We start from the raw sequence: 13,662 nt of genomic DNA, 5'->3' as shown, positions 1-13,662 counted from the left end.
TAGCTGGAATACTCCTCCCACTCATCAGCGTATGAAATTACTCACCCCTATAAAACTAACAACCCCATACCCTGGTGCTGCCCTCGCCTTCTTTTTTTTTTTTTTTTTTTTTTTAATAGGTATACCTGGATTTAATTCTCACTTCTACCGCTTGGTAGCTGGATAGCCTTAGGCAAGTTTCATACCTCCCTGAAATTCACTTAATTCAGTCTGTAAAATGGCATAATAACTTATTATAGCATCCTTTTAGGAATTTTAAATCAGTTCTTGAAATAAAAGTACACAATATATAGACAAGTATGGATTCCTCAATAGATGTTTGACCTTTCATTTCTCCAGTATCCCACCCGCATCAAATAAAGAAAAATACTTTTTAAAATTTACGAATATTTCATTGTTGTAAAGTTAAAGCCATAAAAATAATCAAATGGCCTACTATCATACCATTAGAAGAAAAAAAAAAAAAAGGTGTTCATGAGAGTTCCATATTAGAATACAAGTTTTCCTTAGGCACCTGTTTATGTATGCTATTCTGCTCTTTACAATAAATAATTAAATTTAAAAGACTTAATTCCTCACTTTTAAGACCTTATTAGTTTACAAATTACATATTGACCTATGCTAAATTTTATACCGACCCATGCTAATGAATTCAGTACAGAAAACAAAAAACACTGCACTCAAGCAAACTACATATATATATATATATATATATATATATATATATAAAACTTATATGAGAATTGCTACTCCAGCTTTCTTTTGGTTTCCATTTGCATGAAATACCTTTTTCCATCCCCTTACTTTCAGTCTGTATGTGTCTCTAGGTCTGAAGTGGGTCTCTTGTAGACAGCAAATATATGGGTCTTGTTTTTGTATCCATTCAGCCAATCTGTGTCTTTTGGTGGGAGCATTTAGTCCATTTACATTTAAGGTAATTATCAATATGTGTGTTCCCTTTCCCATTTTCTTAATTGTTTGGGGTTTGTTATTGTAGGTCTTTTCCTTCTCTTGTGTTTCTTGCCTAGAGAAGTTCCTTTAGCAGTTGTTGTAGAGCTGGTTTGGTGGTGCTGAACTCTCTCAGCTTTTGCTTGTCTGTAAAGGTTTTAATTTCTCCATCAAATCTGAATGAGATCCTTGCTGGGTAGAGTAATCTTGGTTGCAGGTTTTTCTCCTTCAACACTTTCAATATGTCCTGCCACTCCCTTCTGGCTTGCAGAGTTTCTGCTGAAAGATCAGCTGTTAACCTTATGGGGATTCCCTTGTGTGTTATTTGTTGTTTTTCCCTTGCTGCTTTTAATATGTTTTCTTTGTATTTAATTTTTGACAGTTTGATTAATATGTGTCTTGGCGTATTTCTCCTTGGATTTATCCTGTATGGGACTCTCTGTGCTTCCTGGACTTGATTAACTATTTCCTTTCCCATATTAGGGAAGTTTTCAACTATAATCTCTTCAAATATTTTCTCAGTCCCTTTCTTTTTCTCTTCTTCTTCTGGAACCCCTATAATTCGAATGTTGGTGCGTTTAATGTTGTCCCAGAGGTCTCTGAGACTGTCCTCAGTTCTTTTCATTCTTTTTTCTTTATTCTGCTCTGCAGTAGTTATTTCCACTATTTTATCTTCCAGGTCACTTATCCGTTCTTCTGCCTCAGTTATTCTGCTATTGATCCCATCTAGAGTACTTTTAATTTCATTTATTGTGTTGTTCATTGTTGCTTGTTTCATCTTTAGTTCTTCTAGGTCCTTGTTAACTGATTCTTGCATTTTGTCCATTCTATTGTCCATTCTATCTCCAAGATTTCGGATCAACCTTACTATCATTATTCTGAATTCTTTTTCCGGTAGACTGCCTACTTCCTCTTCATTTGTTAGGTCTGGTGGGTTTTTATCTTGCTCCTTCATCTGCTGTGTGTTTTTCTGTCTTTTCATTTTGCTTATCTTACTGTGTTTGTGGTCTCCTTTTTTGCAGGCTGAAGGTTCGTAGTTCCTGTTGTTTTTTGTGTCTGTCCCCAGTGGCTAAGGTTGGTTCAGTGGGTTGTGTCGGCTTCCTGGTGGAGGGTACTAGTGCCTGTGTTCTGGTGGATGAGGCTGGATCTTGTCTTTCTGGTGGGTAGGTCCACGTCTGGTGGTGTGTTTTGGGGTGTCTGTAGACTTATTATGATTTTGGGCAGCCTCTCTGCTAATGGGTCGGGTTGTGTTCCTGTCTTGCTAGTTGTTTGGCATAGGATGTCCAGCACTGTAGCTTGCTGGTCGTTGAGTGAAGCTGGGTGCTGGCGTTGAGATGGAGATCTCTCGGAGATTTTTGCTGTTTGATATTATGTGCAGCTGGGAGGCCTCTTGTGGACCAGTGTCCTGAAGTTGGCTCTCCCACCTCAGAGGCACAGCACTGACTCCTGGCTGCAGCACCAAGAGCCTTTCATCCACAGGGCTCCTTAATTTGGGATGATTCGTTGACTATTCAGGTATTCCACAGATGCAGGGTATATCAAGTTGATTGTGGAGCTTTAATCCGCTGCTTCTGAGGCTGCTGGGAGAGATTTCCCTTTGTCTTCTTTGTTCTCACAGCTCCCAGGGGCTCAGCTTTGGATTTGGCCCCGCCTGTGCGTGTAGGTCGCCGGAGGGCGTCTGTTCTTTGCTCAGACAGGACGGGGTTAAAGGAGCCGCTGATTCGGAGGCTCTGGCTCACTCAGGCCGGGGGGTAGGGAGGGTCACGGAGTGTGGGGCGGGCCTGCAGCGGCAGAGGCCGGCGTGACGTTGCAGCCTGAGGCGCGCCGTGCGATCTCCCGGGCGAGTTGTCCCTGGATCCCGGGACCCTGGCAGTGGCGGGCTGCACAGGCTCCCCGGAAGGGCGTGTGGCTAGTGACCTGTGTTCGCACACAGGCCTCCTGGTGGCGGCAGCAGCGGCCTTAGCGTCTCATGTCTGCCTCTGGGCTCCGCACTTTTAGCCGCGGCTCGCGCCCGTCCCTGGAGCTCTCTCAAGCAGCGTTCTTAATCCCCTCTCCTCGTGCACCAGGAAACAAAGAGGGACGTAAAAGTCTCTTGCCTCTTCGGCAGGTCCAGACTTTTCCCCGGACTCTCTCCCGGCTAGCCGCGGTGCACTATCGCCCTGCAGGCTGTGTTCACGCCGCCAACCTCAGTCCTCTCCCAGCGCTCCGACAAAAGCCGGAGCCTCAGCTCCCAGTCCCGCCCGCCCCGGCGGGCGAGCAGAAAAGCCTCTCGGCTGGTGAGTTCCGGTCGGCCCGATCCTCTGCGCTGGAATCTGTCCGCTTTGCCCTCCGCACCCCTGTTGCTGTGCTCTCCTCCGCGGCTCCCAAGCTCCCCCACTCCGCCTCCCGAAGTCTCCACCCGCGAAGGGGCTTCCTAGTGTGTGGACACTTTTCCTCCTTCACAGCTCTCTCCCGCTGGTGCAGGACCCGTCCCTATCCTTTTGTCTCTGTTTAGTTTTTTCTTTTGCCCTAACCAGGTACGTGGGGGGTTCCTTGCCTTTTGGGAGGTCTGAGGTCTTCTGCCAGCGTTCAGTAGGTGCTCCGTAGGAGTTGTTCCACGCGTAGATGTATTTCTGGTGTATCTGTGGGGAGGAAGGTGATCTCTGCGTCTTACTCTTCCGCCATCTTCCCGGAAGTCTACATTATATGTTAATACTCTAAATTACTATTCATTCTTTTATAGGTATATATTTAGTCTGTTCCTAAATTTGCTAAATTGAATGTTTATATGCATAGTGAGTCTTTCCAGTCACTCCTAGAATTGAAGAAATGCACTGCAAATTTGGATAGTTTTTGAAATTTCAGTTTAACATTATAATACAGTGATTAAAATCTAGCTTAAGATTTAGTTCATTTATGTCTTTGATTTTAATGACTGTCATAGTTGAAATTATTCATTACAAGGTCTTTAACATGAAATAGACACTTTGGGAGAGGTCTGTTGTTAATAGCAGATGTAAATCCATATTTCAGATAGTCTTATTGTTAATTCTGCAAGTTTGTTGTCAACTTCTGGTCAGATATCATTAAATAATTATTTTTAAAAAATACTATTTTCTGTCTAATGAAGAGTTCATACTAGGAGTAGAAGTTTTAGCCTTGCTTTTTTATTTTTTGTTTGCTTGAGCTTATATTATTAGTGTTACGTTCAGTCATGCTTCATTTATCTAACTATCCATCTATCTATCTGGCAGAAATAATTCCTAGCTTCTCCTTTCTAGCACTTTATGAGAATTTGTTTAGTTAAGGCCAGTGATATGACTATTCATCTTAACTATGTGGGTCGCATTTTGCAGCCTCTTGCAGGAGGCACTGAATTCATGAGTTGTCCACGACTCTAGACTTACGGACCAATAAGGCTGCCTCATAGTAAATAGTGGTAGAGCTTTCCTTCGTCCTTTTTTATTCATACATAACGATAACTAGAAATTCTAATGTTTCTTCCTTCCCCTTTTCCACTAAAATCCTATTCCTGTTCCAGGATCCAATTCAGGATCCCATATAGGATCATCCTGCATCCCTCTTGAGTGTGAGCATCCCACTTTGAAGACCACTGCTCCAAAAGAGATTCCTTGTCTTTGCACTCTAACAAGCTTCTGCTGTTGTCTGCTGTCAAGCTTCTGCTATCTAGCAATTCTCGGGTGGGGTAGACATAGTTCTTTCCACGGAGTAAGCAGAATCTTTGAGTAATAAGCAAGCATTGCTGAATATGGTTTTTCTTCTTTTTTTTTTTGCTGAGATTTCAAAAACAATAGTGACCTATCTAATCATTACTATGTACAAATGTATAACATCACTTATAATGAATGCATCATATAGTATTGCTAATTAGGAATCACTAATATGTAACCAGACTATATAATTAAGGACCAGTGTTTTCAAATTTATGTAGCCCTGTGAATTTAGTTGGTATTTACCAGACCTCACCTGAGAGACCATTTTCTCTTGCCTTTCAGTTTTTCTCTTGCTCTTATTCATTGATGCATCCATTCACTCAACCAGATTTTAAAGAGTATCTTCAATAATAATAAAGAAAAGCTAATATTTATTGATTGGGTGCTTAGTTCCAGTCCCTGTTCTAAGCACTTTAAAGGTATTAATTCCTTTAACTCTCATAGTAATACTAAGGGAGATTTTCGGAGGCTCCATATATGATCCCTGTTTGCTACAGACATTTTCAAATAACCTTGAGTATGCTGTTCATAAGGCCCCAGTAACAGGAGCTACTGCAACAACCTGGACCTGCTGCAGAGCCTTTTCTTGCTGCAGAAGAGCACACTCAAAACCGACAGCCTTATGGGTTAGCTGGCAAATGAGTCTGAACAGCATGCCCACATGTGGTGGGTGTTGCTGAGGCACATAGGTTGAGAAACAATTTGCCCAAGGTCATGTGAGTGTGGCTTCAAAAAGCTAAGAACCATGCTGAGCCGTAACAATAGAGAAAGACACTGTCTGCTCTAAAGGAGCTCCCAGATATGTGGAATATTTTTAGAAAGGAGAGAAACAATGTGCTTTAGTAGATTCTGTGGCTTTATGCATTCATTGTCAAGAACCTATGTACCAGGTCTCTTTGTCCCATCAGATTCAATAATGAAGGTCAGAACAAGAGATTTTCCTTTAGAAAATTGCCAACCTTAGCTTGGTCCATTGTACACAAATATCGATGCAATAATTGTAATTGCAAGTTATGTTTTCCTGAATTCCTATCAAGTATTCTACTTGACATTTTATTATGAAGAGAGTGGAGATTATATGTTACCTGACTGGGTGAGGTAGCATTTCTTGCATTCTACCTCTTTGGAGAGTTAGAATGTTTCAACATATAATTTGACATCAAAATCAGTGTTTTTGCCAAGAAAATCTTTGCAGCTCATTCATGAACTTTCCATCTCCTGCTACCTTCTTTCCCCAACCCAGTCCATTCATGTGCCCTGGTCTAATGTTCTAAGTGTTACCTTAGAGTCAGGCTGTAAGACTATCAGAGCTAGAGATTTGGTTTGCTTTATTTAGTGCCCAATAACCATTCAGTAAAGGAATTGCTTTTCTGAATGATACTTGAGCACTAAGTCGTCGACAGAGCCTGAGGGAATTGGCAGAAACAAAATGAAACTCACTGTCATATCTTACCATAAAAGCATGATCCGGAACTTCATCCACTGTTTCCCACAGTATCCTCTTCTGTCAGGACCTACAGGAGAAACCGCTCTAGGATTTATATATCACAAACAAGTTGCCTAGGAAAAACAGCTTTTTCTATCTTATGGACTCTGTGAGTCATGTTTCATTATCATGTTTACTTTTTGTTTGGCCACTAAAAGCAAACAGATAAATTATTGTAACTATATAGGATGCTATGCTCTGCAATTCCAATAGTACCTCTGTCTGATTTTTTTCCCATCATACCAACCAACCTCAAGTGTTCATTTGTATCCTGTTGTACAGCATGTCTTTCTGAAAGCAACCTTAAATCTTTTGTGGGAGAGTCTGGGGTATAAATAAATAATTGTGGTGCAGTTTTTGTGTTGTTGTTGTTCATTTTGTTTGTTTCCCACTGTGCTGCATCATTAATTGTGTATGAATCTATACTGAAGAAATCAGCATATGTCCTAAGTTGTATTTTTAAAACTGTTTACAGAATAGTTTCAAAAATGTGTAAGCTCAAAGCCATTCCCTGCCATGGATCACTGATGATTGTGTGTCTTCAGAAAATTCCAGAGTTGTTGACATTGTCGTGTCATTGACCACATAATTATAATTATTTTTAAAAGAAATTTATTTATTTATTTATTTATTTTTGACTGAGTTGGGTCCTTGTTGCTGCACGCGGGCTTTCTCTAGTTGCGGCGAGTAGGGGCTACTCTTCGTTGCAGTGTGTGGGCTTCTCATTGCAGTGGCTTCTCTTGTTGCGGAGCATGGGCTCTAGGCATGCGGGCTCAGTAGTTGTGGCTCGCGGGCTTTAGAGCGCAGGCTCAGTAGTTGTGGCACATGGGCTTAGTTGCTCTGAGGCATGTGGGATCTTCCCGGACCAGGACTCGAACCCGTGCCCCCTGATTGGCAGGCGGATCCTTAACCATTGCGCCACCAGGGAAGCTCTATAATTATTTTTAAATGTATGTTTTGTTGTGGTTTTCCACCTACTAAGTTGAGTGTTAATGACAGAAGGTGGTAAAATCCATTAATCTAGGTGAAATATATGTAGGCATTCATTGTATTAATCTTTTGACTCTTTTGTAAGTTTGACTTTTTTTATTTTAAAAAGTAAAGCATAAGTTAATAAAAATGTAATGCTAGCAAAGAATCCTCTGGCCCTACTCCAACTTGAAATATGTTAGACTGAATAGAATTCAAAGAATCACCAATGTTATATGAATCTTGAAGCAATTCTTCTATTATGCTAATGACTGGACATCTGTGCTTCCCTCCTTGGAGATGAACGATGATTTGTGCTAAACAAAATCTAAAGTGTCTTTGAACATTATTCCAAGTTAAGTACTGTTGTCTCATGCCATTGAGTTATGTGAGTGGGTCAGAACTTTGTTAAATATGTTGTGCCTGATACTTACTTTGCAGGTATTCTCTGGTAAATATTCTCTGAAAATGGCTTTCTCAGTTTTTAAGAGCTATGGTTCTTTGGGATTCACATATTTGGGAATGAATAGTATGCATATCACTTAAGTCCCTCCTGGATCTTTTCTAACTTCATAAGTTTGCTAGCTTCTTATTACTAGTCCTCATCCAGATGGAAAAACATTACGCCATCTGGCTATGATTCTGAGTTGCTCCATATACTATGAAATATAATGAGTACTTCGCTCTCTCTAATGACACAGGCTTATCCTCCATCACCCGCCTTACCAAAGCTGTCAAATATAACTTGAGCCTTAAAACTCAAGGGAGCTTTCCAGATCTACATATGCTGTAGATGATTTTTCTTTCCAGGAGGGGAGGGGAGGGTCCTGTGGATTCGTGGATTATTAGTGAGATATTCAACTCAGTATTTATTGAGCACTTACTAGGTGCTCTGACCAAGTTCTGGATGGGATAGAGAAATCAGTTTTGTTTTGAAGATTAGCCAATGTTTTTATAGACAGAGATGGGAGAAAGGTGTGCTACATGGGAGAAAAACAGTTTTCAAGACATGAAAAAACAAAGGATATATCCAGGGAATAGCAATAATTTTAATTTGGAATATTGGTTGGGTAACAAGGAATATTGAGAGATCCCTTGAATACCATGCAATTTTGATATTTGGGTAATATCAAATATCTGATATTTGCCTATTCACCTTTTTATATTGACATAAATTTTGGGCAGGGGAGAGATAGATTGATCTGACAACAGTGAGTAGGATAAAGGCCAAGAGGGAAGACTATAGGCAAGGAGATGGTTTTTAAATGATTGTCATAACTTATGCACGAAGTCATGCAGGCATGTACCAGTGTTTTAGGAGTGGAAAAGGGAATGATGAGAAAGGTATGAAAAGGAAATTCAGAGATGGGAGTGACAGCGTTTAGCAGATGATTGTTAGGATTGCGGGTAAGGAGGAAAGGGAGGATGGGAAGTAAAAAGTTCTCAAGGTTTTGATCTTAGAAGTACTCAAAGATAAAGGCATTAAAAGAATATGAAATATGAGAATATTTGCACTAGGACATTTTAATATGTTTACTTTAAAAATATTTTAATAGTATACATATGGTGAAGCGCACCAATTTAAAGTGCTTGATAGACTCATGAATTGAATACACCTGCGTAATCAACAATTAGATCAACATATAAAATAAAATTTTACCAGCACCCCAGAAACCTTTATAATGCTCTCTCAGTTACTACTCCCTCCAAAGTAACAACTGTTCTGAATTATCTCACTGTAGAACAGTTATAGCTGCTTTTGTGTAATACATTAGCATGGTGATAAAATATTTAACAACCAGCTGTTGGGTGAGGGAAGGAGAAGACCTACTTTGTAACATTTGACAATTTCTGTGGTATAAATACTCCCAGCACGGCTGATTTTAAGCTACCAAGAAGATAATCACTGAACATGGAGTTGAAAAGAACTGCACACAATCAGCTCTCACAAGCCAATATAAACTGGCTGTATCACACGCCTGGAGCAATATGATATATATTCTTTTGTGTTGGCATCTTTTGCTCAGTATTGTAAGATTCATCCATGTTGCTCTGTGCAGTAGTGGTTCATTCTGTTTTATTCCTATATCACAATTTATTTACCCAGTCTACATTTTATGGAATAATTGGGTCTTTTTCAGTTTTTAGCTATTACAAATAATGCTGCTCTGAAGGCTTTTGTACATGACTTTTGATATACATATGTACACATTTCCACTGGGTAATGGAGTTCGATTACTGGGTGTGCAAGTGTTAAGTTTTACTAGATACTGCCAAACAGCTTTCCAAAGAGGTTTTTACCAATTTATACTCCAGTAGAGCTATATGAGTTTCAGTTTCTCCATAACCTTGTCAAAACTTGGTGTTGTTAGTCTATTAGTCTAGCTATTCTAGTGATTATGTAGCAGTACCGAATTGTGGTTTTAGTTTGTATTTCTGTCGTGTACCATGAGGTTGGGCATTGGCCATTTGAATATTATTTTTTGTGAAATGCCTTTGTAGACTTTTGCTGGTTTATTTTTAATTGGGCAATCTGCATTTTCTTATCAATTGGTGAAGTTCTTTATATATTCTCAGTAAGAGTTCTTTAGATAAATCTCCTGTGGCTTGATTTTCCGTCTTTTAGTGGTGTCTTTTGTTGAAAAGAAGTTCTTAATTTTAATAAAATCTAATTTATTAATCTTTTATGGCCGGTGCTTTTTGGTATCTTGTTAAAAAAATACTTTCCTACATCAAAGGTATTGAAGATACTCATTTGTTTTCTTCTATTTTCTTTTAACTTTTCACATTTCAATGTGAGATCTACATGGAATTAAATTTTATCTATACTGTGATGTAGGGGACCAGAGTTGTTTACCATACGAGTGCACAATTGATTCAAACCATTCTTTCCCTAGTGTACTACAATGGCACAATCATGTTTTCTATGAATAATGACAATTTTATTTCTCCCTTTATAACCCTGCTACTTTTCTTTCTTTTTTAAAATTTGCCTTGTTTCACTAATGACAATCTCCAAGTCTCCAGTACATGTGAGAATTGATCTTAGTGGGTAGCCTCACCTCATTCCCAATCTCAGCAGGAAAGCATTCAATCATTCACCATTAATTATGATGTTTGCTGAACAGTGGTGTTTTTTTGGTTTTTTTTGGTTTGTCTTTGTGTGATAACCCTATAACAGATTTTTAAAGTTCCTATCTGCTTCTTTGGATATTAAATTTTATCAAATAATATTTTTGCATCCATTGAGATAGTTATATATCAATAGTTGTCTTCCCTTTATTTCCTATCAATGTGTTGAATTGCTATGATTTATTTTTGAATGTTAAAACACCTGTGCATTCCTGAAAGAAACTAACTTATTTGTGACATTTTATCTTCTTTATATGTTGATGGATATTACTTGAAAATGTTTTAAAGTTTTTTTTAAATTTTCATATCAGAGTTTTACCTATAACTAAACTTTTGAATAATATACCTACAGGTTTTGGTATAAAGATTGTCCTGACTTCTCAAAACCACTTGGAGGTGTCTCCTTTTTTCTAGTTTCTGGAAGAGGATTTTTCTCTTCTCTTGAAGTTAATATTATTTTTCCCTTAAATATTAAAGATAATTTACTGGACAAGCCATCTGGGTTATTGGAAGTTTTATTATTTTTTTAATTTTAATTTTAATTTTTTAATTTTTTGGCCGTGCCACGCGGCATGCAGGATCTTAGTTCCCTGACCAGGGATGGAACCCATGGCCCCTGCATTGGAAGTGCGGAGTCTCAACCGCTGGACTGCCAGGTAAGTCCCTGGAAGTTTTAAATTACAAGTTCACTTTCTTTACAAGAATAGGGCTATGCTTTTTTTTTTTAAATTGAGATATAATTCGCATACCATAAATCTCCCTTTTTAAATGATAGAATTCAGTAGTTTCTTGTATACTCCTAAAATTGTACAACCATCACCACTATCTAATTCTAAAATATTTTCAGCACGACAAAAAGAAACCCTGATCTCATTAGCAGTCAGTCCTCATTCCTCTTTCCCTTCAGCCTCTGGAAAACTCTAGTCTACTTTCTGTCTCTGTGGATTTACCTATTCTGTACATTTCATAAATATGGGATTATACAACATACAGATTTTGTCTGACTTCTTTCACTTAGAATAATGTTTTCAGAGGTCATCTATGTTTTACCATGTATCAGTATTTCATTCCTTTTTACAGCTGGATACTATTATTGTATGGATATACCACGTTTTGTTTATCCATTTATAAATTGATGGACACTTTTTGGCTATTATGAATAATGTTTCTATAAATATTCATGTCCATGTTTTTTGTATGGACATATGTTGTCAGTTTCAAAGCAGCTGCACCATTTTACATTCTCAGCAGCAATGTATGAGGGTTTCAGTTTCTCGTTATCCTTGTCAATATATGTTACTGTTATTTTGATTAGAGCATCCTAGTATGTACAAAGTGGTATTTTATTGTTGTTTTGATTTGCATTTCTGTAATGATTAATGATGTTGAGCATCTTTTCATGTACTTATTGGTCATCTGTATATCCCCTTTGGAGAAATATCCAAAGATATTTCCAGGATATTCAAGATTCACATCTTTTGCCAATTTTTAAATTGGATTATTTGTCCTTTTATTTTTTTAGTTGTAAGAGTTCTTTGTATATTCTGGATACAAGCAGTTACCAGATATGTGATTGAAAAAAATTTTCTCCTATTCTCTTAGCTGCCTTTTCACTTTCTTAATAGAATTATTTAAAGCACAAAAATGATTCTAACGAAGTCCAATTTATCTATTTTTTATTATTGTTGTTGGTTGTGCTTGTGGTGTCATATAAGAAACCATTGCCTATACAGCTTGTTAGAGTGACTACATGTGAGAACCATAAACAGAGGTCAAGAAATGGTTCATTACCAGCATATGCAAAGTTTCCTATATGTCAGTTGTAAATTATTTCTACCTCCTTCTCAGATGAAAACAGTACCTTGAATTTTAAAAGTATAGATTAGTTTATCACTTTGGGAAGCTTAAAAATAGTACCATATGAGGCATATTATTTTGTGTCTGGCTTTTATTCATTCAACATTTTGCATGTGATATTAATCCACGTTCTTACTGACATATGTTTACTTTACTGCTATGTAGCATCTCATTGTATGAACAAAGCACAACTTACTTATTCATTCAAATGTTGATGAGTATTTGGATTGCTTCCAGTTTGGGGTCCTTTCAAATGGTACAGCAGAGAAAATTTCGTACATGTATTTTATTGTCTTTGTGCAAGTATACAAAGTATAAACCAGGAGTAAAATTTTGGGGACAATGGGTAGGGATATGTACAAATTTGCCAGACAATGTCAAGATAGTTTCCCCAGTGGCTATAGCTGATTACACTCTCAACTGATGTGTAGAAAAATTGGTTTGCTAAGACAGTTTATCACAACTGGATGCTGAATTTTATTGCATTTTTTCCCTGAATCTATTGTATTAATTTTTTCTCCTTTATTCTGATAATATGTCAAATTACTCTAATATATTTTCAAATATCAAAATAATGCTATATTCCTGGAGAAAAAAATTGTTGGCTCATGACATATTATCTATCTATCTAACATCTGTCTATTGTTAGTATCTAATTAATATATTGATTGGGATTTTTGCAACCTGGATCAAAAGTGAAGTTTTCTATTTTTTTTTTTTAATTTCATATCATGTCTTTATAAGGTTTTTACAACAAAGTTAAGTTAACATTGTGGAATAATGTGGAAATTGATCACTTTATTGTGGTTTCTGGAAATGTTTGCATTTTTTCTTTCTAAAATATTAGTAGAATTTACTATGGAAGTCATCTTAGTGTAGAGGTTATGGAAATATATTTGTGTGTGTGTATTTTGTGTGTGTAGTATGTGTGACAATTTTTAATTATGATTTAATTACTGTTACAATATTTAATTTCTGGATTAAAAATACCTCAAAATTTAAAAAAAAAAAAAAAAAAAAAGAAACCATTGCCTAATCCAAATAGACTACACCTATATTTTCTTCTAAGAGTTTTCTAGTTTGAGTTCTTAAAATTAAACCTTTATATATTTTGAGTTTATTTTCCTATATGGTGTAAGGTAGGGCTAGAACTTCATTCTTTTGCTTGTAGATATCCATTTGTACCAGCAGCATTTATAGAAAAAAATATTTTGTCCCCATTGAATTGTCTTGACACCAGTGTCAAAGGTTAATTGGCCATAATATTTCTGGACTCTTAATTTGATTCCATTGATCTATAAGTCTATCCTTTTGACAGTACCCTGCTCTCTTTGTTTTTTTTTAGTATTTATTTATTTGGCTGTGCCTGGTCTTAGTTGCGCTGCGTGGGATCTTCGTTGCTGCATGCGGGATCTTTTAGTTGCGGCATGCAGGGTCTTTAGTTGTGGCATGTGAACTCTTAGTTGCGGCATGTGGGATCTAGTTCCCTGACCAGGGATCAAACCTGGGCCCCCTGCATTGGGAGTGTGGAGTCTTAGCCACTGGACCACCAGGGAA

The 13,662-nt window shown here is 37.6% G+C and overlaps 1 long non-coding RNA gene across 1 annotated transcript in view; it reads left to right on the top strand.

Moving 5' to 3' along the window:
* The window catches only part of LOC125963076 (uncharacterized), a 172,823-nt gene that overhangs the window by 30,301 nt on the left and 128,860 nt on the right, over positions 1 to 13,662 (top strand). Inside the window, exon 3 of the long non-coding RNA XR_007474848.1 lies at positions 10,827 to 10,904. This is a non-coding gene — a long non-coding RNA (uncharacterized LOC125963076). The remainder of the gene's footprint in view (positions 1 to 10,826; positions 10,905 to 13,662) is intronic.

Source organism: Orcinus orca, chromosome X, assembly GCF_937001465.1.
Source record: "Orcinus orca chromosome X, mOrcOrc1.1, whole genome shotgun sequence".
In the NCBI taxonomy this organism is placed as follows: Eukaryota; Metazoa; Chordata; class Mammalia; order Artiodactyla; family Delphinidae; genus Orcinus; species Orcinus orca.
Note: the sequence above shows the minus strand (reverse complement) of the source record. Positions and strands in the feature narration are given on the sequence as shown.